The sequence below is a fragment of the Herpailurus yagouaroundi genome, unplaced genomic scaffold (assembly GCF_014898765.1).
Source record: "Herpailurus yagouaroundi ecotype Mexico unplaced genomic scaffold, PumYag 197, whole genome shotgun sequence".
NCBI lineage: Eukaryota > Metazoa > Chordata > Mammalia > Carnivora > Felidae > Herpailurus > Herpailurus yagouaroundi.
This window is the reverse complement of record NW_024412428.1, coordinates 5,734,262-5,749,042: the sequence shown is the minus strand read 5'-3', so window position 1 is coordinate 5,749,042 and position 14,781 is coordinate 5,734,262. Positions and strand designations below refer to the sequence as shown.

The following is a 14,781-nucleotide window of genomic DNA, read 5'->3' as shown; positions in this document are numbered from 1 at the left end:
AAAATAAAAACATCGGGCTCATTCAAAAATTATTAAGAAACTTTTTTTTTTAAATGAATTAATTAGGGGCGCCTGGGTGGCTCAGTCGGTTGAGCGTCCGACTTCGGCTCAGGTCATGATCTCACCATCCATGAGTTCGAGCCCCGCGTGGGGCTCTGTGCTCACAGCTCGGAGCCTGGAGCTTCGGATTCTGTGTCGCCCTCCCTCTCTGCCCCTCCCGCACTCATGCTCTGTCGCTCTCTCTGTCAGAAATAAACAAACACTAAAAAAAAAAAATTTTTTTTTAAATGAATTAACAAATGAAAAAAACACAGCCCCAACCCCACGGTACCATGTGTTCAGGGGGACACTCTTCTGAGAAACTGTCTAAAGAAACAACAAAAACAAAGACTATAATCAATTAGTAATTTAAAAAGTAAACATTTTTTTTTAATAGGGTAAGGAATTTTCTACGAAGATACATCCAGCAAAAAACAGTTCCCGCTCAGGTTGAAGGACCCCTGGGGTCCAGCTTCCACCTCACCTCCCCTGTGAACTATTCTGTATATTTCAGCGCTCCCATTTTGGGCACAGACAGCCACCACCCTGATCTATAGGAGAAAGAGCCCCGCGCTCATATCAGGAATTCTCTACAGGCCTGGTGCATTCACTCACTGACCATGTGAATCTTTCTCTCTCGCCCATCGAAGGAAAATCACTGGACTTTTTCTCATCCTTGCTTGCTCCCCAGTGCCTCTGGAACTTGCCCCCATGCAAACGAGAATCATCTGAACAATAAGCTACCTTCTGAGTGTACTCATCAAATTCCACCGGATCGTAAAGACCCTTAACACCATAAATCACTAGACAAGCATGCAGTCTTACGAGAACTGGTGACAAGTTATCCACACTAACTCCGCCCAAACCACAACACCGCAGTTGTCACTCTCTTCGCACCAAGACCCCAAATCACTAACTCGGCGTTAATTTCCTCCTGCCCTGTTCTAAACATCCACAAAGAGGCCTGTCATCACCTTTCTGGTTGACAAATTATCCCCTCATAATTCTCCCCTATTACTTCCAATAGCTAAAAAGGACACCTAGGTGGTTGTGTCCCTCTCTTCAAAAGTGTGGTCAATGCTGCACACGCAGGTCTGAAACTTTCTCAAGAATGTTCTTACTCTTTCTGTCATCCTCTATTCTGCCGGCTGCCGGGCAGGTTTCTATTCTTGGTACATCACTCTCAACCCTTTATTTATTATTTACATGCTCTCCTTTACTCCTTACAACTCTATGGGGTAGTTACTGTTTTATAGATGAGAGGAGCAAGGCTCCCCGAAGTTGGCAAGTGCCCCAGAAACCACGCTGCTAAGAAATGGCAAAGCCAAGATTTGAACCCAACGAGTCTGCCCCCAGAGCCCCTGCTCCACTGGCTTACAATTCTGTCTCAGCCGGTCTCAGAGGCCATCAGTCATCAGTCCTGAGCCTGAAACCTACAAAGGGGTAGGTCTAGTCAGGAACCATCTATACATGATTGCGTTTATGTACATCCCCCTGTTCAAAAAGACAACAGATGATGGAAGTCAGTTAAAAAAAAAAAAAAAAAAAAAAGACTAGAAGCATCACGTGAGCTAGAAATGAAACAAGTGCGGAAGGCAGACCCTAAACCCTGTACATCCGCTACAGGCGAAACAAATTTGGTCGAAGGACTTGCAAAGGGAAATCTGAGATACTAAAGAACTCAATGTCTACAGCCACAAACCTGCCAAACACTCACGGAAACTGCCTTTACTCCTGATTCGAAGTCCCGAAAGCAAACATATTTCAATCCACACCTGCTAACATCCTATCCCAAAGTACCAGTACATATCCCTTCCTCCTCAATATCCCAAACAGCCCCCCTGTGTTCTTCCGAAACCAAAGCCCAATTTGTAGCAAACGACTGTCAAAGAATCTCTAGTACAAGATAATTAAAAACAAAAAGCCAAGAAACTGATTATCTTCCACTGAAAACATGACAACTTGGGACCCCTTACCCACAAGAGCAGTGGTTCTGTAATGTGAAAATGAGCGAAGGAAAACCTCACTAAAAAGGACCAGGGAGGCCAGAAAGGGGAGCCTGGCCCACTCAACATCAATTACAGGAAGCAGTGTCAATTACAGGTCCCAACGGGAAAAGATGGGACACGGCATCTCCTACGAGGAATGTGCTAAGCCTGCAAGTCGGCCAAAGAGAAACCGTTGTCACCCTGAACTCTTGCTTCTCTCCGAGGGGCTTTCTGTTCCCAACAACCCCTCCCAACTTCCTCCTCCTTCTCAATAAATTAACATTCCTCTCCTTCGTCTGGGGGACTGGCCTGCCACAGATTGCACGTCTCAGACTGCAGCTCTCCACTATCCCCGGATAAACCCATTTTGCTGGTAGAATAATTGGCTGTTTTAATTCTTTTAGGTTAACAGGAACTTCTCATTAGAACACCAAGCAGCTGCAAAGGGAATGAGTCTGTTTGGAACGAGAGCGGAAGGGTGCCGACTGATTTCTCCACGCTAACTTGTCACTCGTGACTACTCCCCATCCTTCTCTGACATTTACAGCTAACTCGTGTCCTACTGCTTCCTTCTATCACCATGTGAATTTATGAAGTTTCCCCCTTACTTTCCTTCCCAAAGGAACAATTACCAGCCAAAGTGAAACTCTGGATGATAAAGCTATTAAATATACACATACATGTAGGAAACCTCACTGGGAAGGAAAAACAGCAAATTAAGAAAACTGAAGCTAACCGAAGAAACTTACATACAGCAGCAAGAAAATAACGGTGCCTAAAAAAAGTTACAAAACTATGCTAGATTAACTTCGGTGGGACTCTAGAACCAGAAAGAAAGCAGTAAAATACAACCTTAAGATGTAGCATTTATCATTTCTGCATCTGGGGGAAAGGGAAGGGAAACCGATCAAAATGCTCTGGTCAACTCAGAGCACTCTGGGCTTCTATTCATTCAACTTTCCAAAAATTTGCTTTCTCTAGTTAATCATTCGTATGCCTACCACTTCAAAAATTCAGGGAACTTCAAGTTAAATTTGCTGAATCTTCTGATTTATTTTAGCACTTCAATCAGAAGACTAGGATAAATCAAATTCTACTCAATTTAGGAAATCATATTCCATTCCTCCAGAGAAGGAAGGGTTTCATTAACCATCACTGCCGTAAAAACAAATGCCATCATCAAGAAAAGAAATTCTAAAAATTACTACAAATAATTTGAGGCTGTAATTAGAAAATTGGGGGGGGAGGGGAAAGTTGGGGGGCGAGGGTCAAGAAGCTCTAAAATATATTAAATCCAACACTTCAGAAATAATATTTGAATGCTAATTGGACCTATGAAAGAATATGAATCTAATGCTTGGCCAGTTTTATACAAAGCCCATTGAGAGAGTAACTCCATTCACGGAGATTCTTTCCAATGTTCCCGACAGAAATGGAAAGTGCACATACTTTTAACCCATGCCATGCTACAGAAACTCTGAAAAAGCCCGCTTCTAGACACATTCATATTAATGGATCTGCCCCAATACTCTTCTAAAAGGAAAAGTTTAAGAGGCTATTTTTTAATGAAATCTTATATACTAGAAAGCCAAAAATACACAGTAAGAAATTCCCGGAAATGCAGGCATCTCCAATGTTCGACATCTGAGGTTTCAGAAACGCAGTCAGTCTGGAAATCGTCTGTTTTTCAGCATGATGTGGTTCATTTTTTCTGGATTCATCCATTCCTTTGCGTTACCAGTTCATTCATTTCTGATGACCATGCATAATCAAGGTTCACACGAACCATGAGGAATGTCACCCCCTGGTAGAAAAGGGTCACTGCAAGGGTACATATCATGTCTATACATCACTGCACGGGAGGTCGGAGGGGGAACTGCAAGATGGTCTACGTTTTTCTTTTTTTCCTTTGTTTTTATCAGAAATTCACAGAGACCAAAAATACATAAATAAATAATGGTAAAACAGGCAAGGAGACAATATATGTGAGATTATGTTATATGTGCAAAATAACCCAAACAGAAATGTCTCCTCAGTAGAGGAGAAATGTTATTTTCAACCTTATTTTCTGTCATTGGCACTTCAATTCGACACTTGTCCGGACCCAGATTACTCACTTATTTAATCCATGGAACACTGAAATATTTGAATTTCATTTGTCTACCACCCGAAATGACCCAATAAAAAGTAAGCAAAAAAAATAAGGATTATAATTAAATAACTTACTTATAATCAATCATCAGTATCCTTCCCCTTTCTCTAGCTTAGACACCTTACTACTACTACTTACTACTACTTTTTTTTTTTTTTAAGAGAGAGAGAGAGGGGCGCCTGGGTGGCTCGGTCAGTTAAGCATCCGACTTTGGCTCAGGTCATGATCTCACGGTCCATGAGTTCGAGCCCCACGTCGGGCTCTGTGCTGACAGCTCAGAGCCTGGAGCCTGTTTCAGATTCTGTGTCTCCCTCTCTCTCTGCCCCTCCCCTGTTCATGCTCTGTCTCTCTCTGTCTCAAAAATAAATAAACGTTAAAAAAAAAATTAAAAAAAAAAAGAGAGAGAGAGAGAGAGAGCAGGGGAGAAGGGCAGAGGGACAGAGTCAAAGAGCCCCACACAGAGACAGATCCAAACACCCGGGGATCATGACTTGAGCCAAAATCAAGGGTCGGATGCTCAACCAGCTGAGCACCCAGGCACCTCTACTTATGTATTTTAATCTAGTTTCTCTCTTGTTGTTTTTACAGGGACTACGTATCCATTTCATGTTCAAAAAACAATCCCAGACAACCATCATCCTAAAATTCCACAGTCTAATCACAGACATCAGATAATTATCATTTTTTAAACGATTTTGAGGTTAAATCCTACCTAGATGGAAGCAGATCAACAAAACTGACAAACCCTGAAACCCTGAAACTGACCAAGATAAAAAGAGAGTAGAGCACAAAATCAGTTATGAAATAAGAAAACATCAATTACCACCAACCAATTATAAAGGAATAACCAACAAATGTACACCACCAAACTGGACAACTCAGATGAAAAGGAAAGTTCCTGGAAACCTGTAAGTTAACAAAAGTAACTAAAAAAGAAAGAGAAAAGCTGAATTAGGTCGTAGCAAGTTAACAGACTGGATTAATAATTAAAACTCTTCCCACAAAGAAAAGCTCAGGGTCAAATGGCTTCACACGTGACTATTTAAGGTATCAAAGCAATACCAATCCTTCACAGTAAAAAATTATTTTCTGGGGGCGCCTGGGTGGCTCAGTCGGTTAAGTGTCCGACTTCAGCTCAGGTCATGATCTCACGGCCCATGAGTTCGAGCCCCGTGTCCGGCTCTGTGCTGACAGCTCAGAGCCCGGAGCCTGTTTCAGATTCTATGTCTCCCTCTCTCTCTCTGCCCCTCCCCTGCTCATGCTCTGTCTCTGTCTCAAAAATAAATAAATGTTAAAAAAAATTTTTTTTAATTGTTTTCTGAAAAATCGATTGTTTTTCTATATAACAGCAACAACCAGAAATGAAATTAAGACCCCCAATGTAAGGTTTTTGTACAAATCTGGGGTCCAGCACCTTATCTCTTTTTCAAGACCTCAAGAGCAGAAGTCACATAAGCATACAATATACCACCATTCCAAACTATAAATCAATAGAATTCCCAAGCTTGTGTACACGGCAGAATCCTCTAGAGGTCATTTAGAAATTTCAAACCTATGCAACACCCCAGGCCCAATTAAATCACAATTTATGGGACCAGGACACAGGCATGAGTATCTTTAAAACTCCCTGGGTGAACCACTGCTGTATGAAGCAATAATCCTCTAAAATTTTTGTTCAGGACCTCTTACCATCTGAAACCCCAAATTGTAATTGTTCATGAGTTGTATGTATCAATATTTACCATATTAGAAATTATGAGAAAAACGTTTTAAATAAAACGCTGGGGTGCCTGGGTGGCTCAGTCAGTTAAGCGCCCAACTCTTGATTTCGGCTCAAGTCAAGCAAGATCTCACAGTCATGAAACAGAACCTCACACTGGGCTCCGTGCTGGGCATGAAGCCTGCTTAAGATTTTCTCTCTCTCTCTCCCTCTCTCTCTCTCTCTCTCAACGTTTATTTATTTTTGGGACAGAGAGACAGAGCATGAACGGGGGAGGGGCAGAGAGAGAGGGAAACAGAATCGGAAACAGGCTCCAGGCTCTGAGCCATCAGCCCAGAGCCCGACGCGGGGCTCGAACTCATGGACCGCGAGATCGTGACCTGGCTGAAGTCGGACGCCCAACCGACTGCGCCACCCAGGCGCCCCTCTCTCTCTCTCTCTCTCTCTCTCTCAAAAAAAAAAAAGCACTGAAAAGGACAAAATAAATTCATTATGTGTGAACAAACGTTATCTTAAAAAATAACTGTATTTCTCAAAACAAAAAACCATTGGCACCATTGTCTTTTTACGAGTTTCTTTAACATGTGGCTTAAGAGAAGGCAGCTGGATTTTCATATCTGCTTTCTGAATTCACTCTACTGTAACACGTTGTTTTGGCTGCAGTGTATGGAGACGGTTCAGTCTTACGCAGATATCTAGTTGGAAAGAGGAGTTTTTAATAGTCTTTTCAAGTAACTGTTAGCTCTGTCATGCAGCCTCTGAAAAACCCTATTGTCTGCTCTGAAATAACGAGAGTAAAAAGGGCAAATTATGTTTCAGCATAATTTTGAAAATAAGTGCGACCTCAGTGACCCCTAAAAAGGTGCTGGAGACTCCCCGAGGTCCCATTCTACACTGAGGAAACATATTCAGAGAGGCAGACTTGCGCTAGAAAAAATAGACAGGGGGAGGGGGAGAGAGCTGGCTCAAAACCCACATTGATTTTCGACGAAAAGATGAACACTTAGAAGTGAACTGAATCAAAACCAAACATGAGCTGTGAAGGAAATCTATACCCAAACCCTAGTGTAAACGTGACGTATGTAGGATAAATCTAGCTATTCAAGAAACTGCAGCTTGAAGGATTAATGCAAAGTGGACAAATCCAGGGAACCACCATCAAGATCATGAAATAAAGCAATGCCAGCACCCTCAGAAGTACCCATGGTGCCTCTCTCACTTAGAACCCCTTCTTCTTCCCCAAAGATAATCACTTCCCCTGTTCCTGACACCCCTTTATAACTGTATTTAGCAAAAGCATACGGTTTGGATTCTGCTATGTCTAGCATCTTTTCACTCAATGTCAAATTTATGAGACTATTACTGCTGTCGCACACAGCTTCAATTTTTTCACTTCTATCACTGGGTGGTGGATGAATCCACCACACTTTACATAATCGTTGTGCTACTGACGAACACGTGGGATGTATCCAAATGGGGTATTACAAATAATGCTTCTATGCACACCACCATACACGTATCTTGGTGCAATCATGCACGCATAGCTATGGAGCGTATATGTAGAAGACAGATACTGGTTCACGAGGAATGTGTACCTTCAACTTCGGTACAACCCCCAACAGCTCTTCAACGCATATGTACCAATTTCCACTCCCATCAGTTGGGATATGCATTCCGGTGGCTCCACGCTACAGACTGCCAGTCTTTTCAACGTTAGCCCATCTGAAGACTGTGGTGATGTCTCAGTATTATTTATTCTGCACTTCCCGACTACTGAGTTTAAACTTCTTTTCGTATCTTCATTGGCTATTTGTACATCTTCTGGAAAAGTGCAAGTTCAAGTCTCTTGCCCATTGATCTATTAGGTTATCTGGCTCTCTTACTCATCTCTGCCAACTCTTCAAATTTTCGAGGTAGGAGACATGTCAGTTTACGTGTGATTCAAACATTCTTTTTCAGCCTATGGACTACTTTTTAAATCTCAATGGTACACTTTAATCAACAGAAGTTCTTAATACTCAGTTCAACTTAGCATCTGTTTATTTATAGTCAGGGCCTTCTGTGTCCTGTTGAAGAAAGGTTCTCCTGCTCATAGGCCATGAGGATTTTCTATATTATTTTTTACCTGTAGACCTGTAGTCTGTGTGGAATTGATCTCTGAGTATGATACAGGATAGGGGTCAAATGTCAATTAGGGACATCCATCTAAGCAATCACACAACAATTTTTATCAAAAAAAACCATTCTTTCCAGACTGTTTTGCACTTAACATAATCAGACATCTATAAATGTCTGGGCCTGTTTTAGGGCTTTCTACTCCACTTCATTAATCGTGTTTGCCTACGCTAACACGTATTAATACCACAGTGCTTGAATCCTATAGCTTTATAATAACTCTACGTATCTGATAAGGCCAGGGATTTGTTGTTCTTCAAGAATGTCTTGAAACTCGTGGCCCTCTATTTTTCCACATAAATTTTAGACACAAATAGTCAATTTCCATTCCTCCCCAAATTTTCCAGGCTATGGTCTAAGGTTGAACAGAATCCATGTATTGATTTAGAGAGGACTGACATCTCCGTAATATTAAGGCTTTCATTTCATGAACATGATATAGTCCCCCTTTCCTTACCTTTCCGTTAAATTCTCTAAATATTTTATAGTTTCCTGCACAATGGTATTATAAATTTCTCGCTACTTCTACTCCTATATATTGGGATCTTTAATGCCAAAACAATGTCTTTGTTAATTTCATTTTCCAATTGCTATAGAGAATTCAACAACCATGCTAAATACACTTCTAAAGTCTAATAACTTATGTGTAGATTCTCTTGGATGTTTCTATATACAATACTATATAGACCAATCGTACTACCTACATATATTCAATTGTTTTTTTCCTTCTAATTCTTATCCTTTTACTTTTCTTTTCTTACTGCATTGGCCATAACCTACAGCATAATGGTGAATAAATGTGGTTAAGGACAAGCATTCTTATTTCATTCCCAATTTCAGAAGATAAGCGTTTCATCACTGAACACCATTAATATGACCTTTGCTGTAAGTTTCCTTGTAGATACTCTTCCTGAGATCATTCTTTCCTAGTTTGCTTAAGAGTTTTTCAACATGAACAAATATTAAATTTGAGTGCTTTCTGCATCTCATAATGATTATAATAGTTTTTTTCCTTCATTAATATGATGAGATACATTTGATTTTGAGCATTAAGCCAACCTTGCATTCTAGAATAAATACAAAACGCTCATATTACCCTTTTACACTGGTAGATCTCATTGTTACGTTTAAGGATTTTTGCAAGTATGTTCATGAATGAGACTGTCCTATAATTTATTCCTTGACAATATTTGATGTTAAGATTATGCTGGTCTGGCAGGACTTCCAGGCTTGCAAGAGTTTGGCCACCCTGATTCCAAATCTCCCCATACATCCTCTTTCCGAAACATCCATAAGAGCAAAAATATCCACATATGAGCCATGCCTTCATGCATGGATAGGAAGCAGAATACAACAGCCTTCAAATAACCTGTAAATAGATAAACTGCATTCCAACAGAGCTTCCATCCTACACCACTGAAAGCCTACGGCTGGAGAGAACAAGGCTGGAGAGATGAAAGGTTATATAAAACAGAGTAGAGACATGTGGAAGACCTAAATGACCCTCAACCCCCTGGGGGAAGAAAAAGTGCTACATCACTGAACACAGATCAAGACTTGGTAGTTCACAGAACTGGCTGCAAGAGAGGGGCTTGAAAGTGAGTGGAACTAGAAGTCGCAGCCTTGGAGAAGCAACGTTTGTGAAGAAGGGTCAGTTATTTAGAGAGACTGGCACGTCTTGGAGACATGGCAGAAAGGGGAAAGAAAGAAAAAAGAGGAAAATTAAGAAACTGCAGAAATGAAAGCAAAAATAAGACAAACCACCCACCCATCAAAACTGACATCATTAAAAGAACTTTGGGGAACAACTGGAAAGAGTGCTCTCCAACCAAGAAACCTACTCACAAAATAAACAGGGATTCGAAAACGCAAATGAAGTCCATACCCACACAAAACTGCTAGAAGAAAACAGAAAATGTAAATCAAAGCATTTCACTAACAAAACTTCTCCCCCAAAGCATCTGTGAAACCAAAGAAAACTCTAGTATGACACTCAAAACCGAACTGACTACCCTCAAACAAGCACATGTGAATCTAATACAGAAGCTGAGAATGAAAATGGACTGAAAAAGAAACTGAAACAAAAGCAAGCTGAACTTAACTGGGAAAGAAATAGAAGAAAAAAATCCTGTTGCAGAAGATTAAATGAAAAGCAAATTAATTTCCCAAATTTCCCAAATTAATTTCCCAAAGGAAATTAACTTCAAATGAAAATTTAATAAAAGGCATTAAGAAAAAGTGAGAAAACAACCAAAAGAAAAAGATAAAGAAATGAGTATGCAGAGAGTGAATGAAACAGAAAACAGGCAAAGAAGGTCAAACATCATGTAATTGAAGACACACGTATTCCAGTGTACGAAGAGTCAAGACTCTGGGAAAAGATATTTAAAATACTGAAAGAGGGACGGCACCTGGGTGGCTCAGTTGGTTAAGCATCCGACTCTTGATTTTGGCTCAGGTCATGATCTCACGGTTGTGAGATGGAGCCCTGCATCAGCCTGAAAACTTAGCGAAACATAGGTTTTTATATCCAGCCAAGCTGTCCTTCAACTATCAGGACCATGAAAAACACTCGAACAAGCAAGAACTCAAAAAATGCTTACACAGGCACGCATCCTGAGGATTCCAATCACCCTTCTCAACTCAGGCTCATCATCTGAATCAAAGACACAGAATGATCAGCGTGACTATCTTCTCAGTTCTCCCAAAGACACAAAACTAACACACTTCTACATGCACGGGAGAGAAGTTAATCCATTATAGTCAATGGATGCACTAGACATTGAACTCCATCTAACCAAGGAATGGAACAGGCAGTCAGACATGAGTAAGAGGCAAAGGCAGTGATACACAGGAGACACATAAGAAGCCCGAGGGCACAACATCCTGACTTTGTGGCTTTTTTTTTAAATGTTTATTCATTTTTTGAGAGAGAGAGAGAGAGAGAGAGAGGATATGAGTGGGGTAGGGGCAGAGAGAGGGAAACAGGATCTGAAGCTGGCCCTGAGCTGACAGCCGTGAACCTCATGTGGGACTCAAACTCACGAACCCTGAGATCATTACCTGAGCTGGAGTCAGGCTCAACCGACTGAGCCACCCAGGTTCCCCCTTACTTTGTGGCTTCCAACACACAGGGCTGATACACCAAGAGCCACAGATGTAAAACATGGCTCTCCTCTTCAACCTCTGTCCCAGGGTAACCTGTAGATTCATTTTAATATATTTACACTGTGGTTTCAACCCCCACCCCCTGGGGGAGATGGCCATGACAATTCTGGCAAGAACCGTGTGTGTACAGGGCCAAAAGCTCCCCTTCCTAACCTGTGGGAGTAGTCCCGTAGATGACTGGAAGCAACCTCAGCCCTCAGTGGGAGATGGCCCTAGCTGTGACCCATGACCTATGCAAACACAGAAAGAAATGTCCCCTCTAACCCCGGCAGCTGCCACTTCTGGGCCTGCCCACTCTCCCACCTTGAGGATGTACTGTCCTTAATAAACTGCTTCGTGCTTGCTACTTTCCGTCTGGCCACCTTTAGTCCAGGGCAAGTGTGGGTCCGCACATAAATCTTCTCCTGGGGAAGCCAAGAACTGAGACCTCCATTCACACAGGGCAGAATCTCCCACCGGTAACTGGATAACTGAAGAGGACTGATGAAGAAGTGCCCAGTCTGTGTATTCAACGGCAGAACTAAAACTAAAAACAAGACTAGGGTCACGGATAGAAGTATATAAACCTACGTTGTGACAAAGCAGAAAATTGCAACAAAAATAATGGGAAGGAGTGCCTGCGTGGCTCACTCGGTTAAGCGTCTTGACTCTTGGTTTCGGCTCAGATCGTGATCTCAGTCATGGGATCGAGCCCCAAGTAGGGCTCCATACTGACCATGGAGCTTCTTAAGATTCCCTCTCTCCCTCTGTCCCTCCCCGGCTTGCGAGCGAGCACACACACTATAAATAAGTTAAGTAAGTGAGTAAAATGGGGAGGTAAAAGAGAAAGAAAAAAACAATAAAATCACTACTGTATTGGTGACAGGTGAAAATCAAAAGAAGCCACGTCAAGATGACATACAAGAGAGTAAAATGGGTTAAAACGGTTAAAAAGGGGGAGGGTGTACTATACAGGTACATAATTGAAAAGTAAAGGCTAGAACAAAAATGTATTCCTTCCTAGATACGAAGTTGTCTTTATCAAGCTCAAGGAAAATACACGTAATAATGAGTGAACACAGTAAGTTCCACACACACGGTAACTGTATCATAGATAACAATAGAGGTGAAAACAAGTATCTCAGTTATAACAATTCATGTGAATGAACTAAACTTCCCTACTTAAAAGATTTTCAAACTTCCTCAGAGAGCAAAGGCCAACCCTGTCCCGTAGTAACAAGAAGACAGATTTAAGATGCAAGATTCGAAAAGGCTAAAAATAAAGCGATGCACAAAAACTTATCAGGCAAATGGCAGCAATTAGGGGGCAATCATACCAGACAAGATAAAAGTTAAGACAAAAAGTATTCAAGCGGATGAATGCTAAAAGCTATTATTTCACAATGCAAAAAAAAGTATTAATATCTATGAATCAAATAACAGAAACTATAACCAATCCAAGAAAAAATACAATCTCTATAAATAAGAGACACGCACTACTCAGTACCCAAAACAGATCAGGAAAGAAAATAAACAAAGACTAAAAGTATATGATCTAGGGGCGCCTGGGTGGCTCAGTCGGTTGAGCATCCGACTTCGGCTCAGATCATGATCTCGCGGTCTGTGAGTTCGAGCCCCGCGACGGGCTCTGTGCTGACAGCTCAGAGCCTGGAGCCTGTTTCAGATTCTGTGTCTCCCTCTCTCTCTGACCCTCCTCCATTCATGCTCCGTCTCTGTCTCAAAAATAAATAAACATTAAAAAAAAAAGTGATCTAAACAACATAACCAATAAAGAAGGGTTTTTTTGGACATATATGAACGCCATGCTCTAAGAATAGAGAAGATACCTCCTTTGAACAAACACAAAACATTAATCCCAGGATAAGGCACAAATAAATCATGAACGTAATCATGAAACAGCAATATTACCAACAATAACCAGTGATCAAAATTGCAAAGAAAACTGAAAGTAAGACTGGAAACAATGTAAAATGGTACAAGAAGGGACACATAAATGAATTATGGTGCACACAATGGAATCACACACAGCAAGAAGAATAAATGACCCAAGAGTACTTGCAACAACATGGACGAATTTTTAAAAATTGGTGAACAAAAGATCTAAATACAAAACCATTTATAATGATCAAAATTCAAAACCAGGCAAAACTCATCAGCTTAGAAGTCAGCATAGGGGATGCCCTTGGAGAGCGGAGTGGTCATGACTTAAAAGAGACACTGGAATGTTCTAGGTGCTAGTTTCATGGGTGATGGAATACATTTTGTGAAAATGCACCAAGCTCCACACTTCTGATGTGATTTTTACCAGTATCAATAAAATTAACATTTTTTCTTAAAAATCAGAGAAAAGCTAGAAATTATTTTTTTAAAACCTTCCCACCAAAAACCTTAAACAACTCTTGGAAGAAAGAGAATATAAAAACAAGTCACAGAATTCCTAAAAAATGATGATAATGAAAATATTACATATCAGACTCCATGGAAGAATTTAAAGTACTAACCAGAAACAAATCCAGAGCCCTAACCACCTACGTCAATTTTTTAAGAGCAGAAAATGAATGTATTCCATTCCTAACTCAAAAAGCTAAAAAGGAGAACAAGGTCAACCAAAAGGAGTACAAAGAAGGCCCCTCACTCAGTTGGTGGAGCTTGCAACTCTTAAGATCAGGGTCATGGTTCGAGCCCCACGTTAGGTCTAGAGATTACTTTAAGATAAATACATTTTTTTAAAGATGGTAACTGTAAAGATACAAAAGCAGAAATTAACTTAATAAAAATTCTCATTCTTTAGGGGCGCCTGGGTGGCGCAGTCGGTTAAGCGTCCGACTTCAGCCAGGTCACGATCTCACGGTCCGTGAGTTCGAGCCCCGCGTCGGGCTCTGGGCTGATGGCTCAGAGCCTGGAGCCTGTTTCCGATTCTGTGTCTCCCTCTCTCTCTGCCCCTCCCCCGTTCATGCTGTGTCTCTCTCTGTCCCAAAAATAAATAAACGTTGAAAAAAAAAATTTTTTTTTTTTTAAATTCTCATTCTTTAAAAAAAAAAAAAAATGACTTCACGTATATGAGGGACCTAGAGTCGTCAGATTCATAGACAGAAAGGAGAATGGTGGTTGCCAGGAGCTGGGGGAAGGGAAGAATGGGGGGTGAATATTCAACCAGCACAGAATTTGGATTATGGGAAGGTGAAGCAGCTCTAGAGCCGAATGGTGCTCATGGCTGCACTTAATGGACGTAATGCCACAGACCTGTACAGCTGAAATAACAAAACAAAACATACACTAATTTCAGCAAAGGAAAAAAAGGAGCGAATACACGAATACAAAAAAGATAAAATCTATAAATCATAAAAGAGTACCCTGCCCCCTTGCATGCAAACACATTTAAAAACCTAGATGAAATAGATAATTTCTTAGGAAATACAGCCTATCAAAACGGACCCCAGCAGAGACAAGGCTTAAACCAACTAACTTCCCTAGAAGAATCAGAAAAAGTTACCAAAGAACTACCTTACTAAAAGAGGACCAAACCAGAGAGCCCAGAG

At 41.0% G+C, this 14,781-nt stretch overlaps 1 protein-coding gene across 1 annotated transcript in view; it reads right to left on the bottom strand.

The window, feature by feature from the left end:
• Positions 1 to 10,704, bottom strand: part of WASF3 (WASP family member 3) — a 118,959-nt gene extending 108,255 nt beyond the window's left edge. Inside the window, exon 1 of the mRNA XM_040448084.1 lies at positions 10,678 to 10,704. The gene's annotated coding sequence lies outside the window, so the exon portion shown is untranslated. The remainder of the gene's footprint in view (positions 1 to 10,677) is intronic.
• Between the last annotated feature and the right edge of the window lie 4,077 nt (positions 10,705 to 14,781).